This window comes from Lepidothrix coronata, unplaced genomic scaffold (genome assembly GCF_001604755.1).
Source record: "Lepidothrix coronata isolate B3197 unplaced genomic scaffold, Lepidothrix_coronata-1.0 Scaffold291, whole genome shotgun sequence".
Taxonomy (NCBI): Eukaryota; Metazoa; Chordata; class Aves; order Passeriformes; family Pipridae; genus Lepidothrix; species Lepidothrix coronata.
In genome coordinates, this window is record NW_016690471.1 from 159796 (window position 1) to 161167 (window position 1372).

The 1372-nt window shown below is 67.5% G+C and overlaps 1 protein-coding gene across 2 annotated transcripts in view; it reads left to right on the top strand.

Annotated features, from left to right (window-relative positions):
- Positions 1 to 1372, top strand: part of PHOSPHO1 (phosphoethanolamine/phosphocholine phosphatase) — a 10065-nt gene that overhangs the window by 2247 nt on the left and 6446 nt on the right. The window contains exon 1 of one of the 2 annotated variants that reach the window (XM_017837119.1): positions 1157 to 1172. The exons of the other annotated variant lie outside the window; for it this stretch is intronic. The gene's annotated coding sequence lies outside the window, so the exon portion shown is untranslated. Of the gene's footprint in view, positions 1 to 1156; positions 1173 to 1372 lie in introns of those variants that run through there. 2 annotated transcript variants of the gene reach the window in all.

Consider the following 1372-nt stretch of genomic DNA (forward strand, 5'->3'; position numbering starts at 1 on the left):
GGCTGTGCCAAGGAAACAGGGTGTGCCCTGCAGCAAAGAGCCCAAAGGTCTCGGACTGAAGAGCTGATAAAAACATATCCAATATTTCCCTGACCCTGAGGCTCTTTCCAGGTGGCTCCGGGTGCCCTCAGGGGGAAGGGTCGGTTCCTTTGGCTCTGAGGAACAAGGGCTGCTCAGGAAGGTCTCAGCAATACCCTGAGCTCTGCTCTGGGACACAATTGTGCCAAAATAAGGACAGTTTAGAGCACCAGGACAACGTGGCATTGCCGGGGCAGCCGCCCTGGCCCAGCCCAGCACAAACTGTGGGTTTTGCAGAGCTTCTGAGCTCTGTTTGTGCCCTTCCACTCTTGGACACTTTTAATTAAAGAGCAGGACGGAACAGCCTCCGATGGTCTCCCGATGTGCTTTCAGGGCCGAGCCGCTCCCTTTGGACAAGCTGCCCTTGTATTTTTATCGCCGGCGCCTCCAGGGCTCCTGCAGAGCCAGAGATACCGCGGGAGCCCCGCCCTGGAGCCCGGGCGGGTATTTTGGGGTGCGGGCACAGCCCTGGCAGGGTCACCCTGCAATTGGGGCTGCGGGGCTGCGCCAGCTCCCAAAATTAACCCGGGGACCCCAGAATTAGCCGGGGGACCGCCCTCCCCCCGGGGCGGGGTGGGCACGGTGGCCCCGCAGTGCGGGAGGTCCCGACTCCCCCCCCCCGGGTGTATTTTGGGGACAATTCCTACGTTTTCCTCAGCCAGTGCCTTCCTGAGCTTTGCGGGTTGTTCTGGGGCAAAATCCTCCCCGAACGGCTAAATCCCAGCGCGGCCCGGTGGGTTATTACCGAGGGGCGTGGGAGGGAAAGGGGGATTTGTTGGTTTTTTTCCCGATTTGGCAACTTTGGGGCTCGGCGCGGGGGCGGGCGGGCGGCGGGACCTGCGCGGCGCCTCCTCCCCCCTCCCCTCGGGAAAGGGGCGTGGTCAGGAATGGTCCCGCCCCTCCGCGGCGCCCAGGCGGCCTCGCCATTGGCTGCGCGGGCGGTGACGTCAGCGCACTGCGGCGGCTCCGCGCGGCCCCGGTGGCGTCGCCTTAAAGGGGCCGCGCTCGCGGCGGCCGCGGCACCGGCCCCGCCACCGGCTCGGACACCGGCTCGGGCTCCGGCACCGGCGGCGCTCCCGGCACGGCCCCGCCCGGTAAGGACGCGTCCGGCGGCCGCCGCAGGGAGGTGTCGGTCCCGGGGGTGCGGAGCCGCTGGGACCCCGCGGGGAGCGGGGCGGGTGGTGCCGGTACCGGAGGTTCTGATCCGCCGCGGCTGCAGCCGGTACCGGGGATGCTGATCCCGTAGGCCCCTGCCGGGACCGGGGCGGCTTCTGCCGGGAGCGGGGATGCCAAT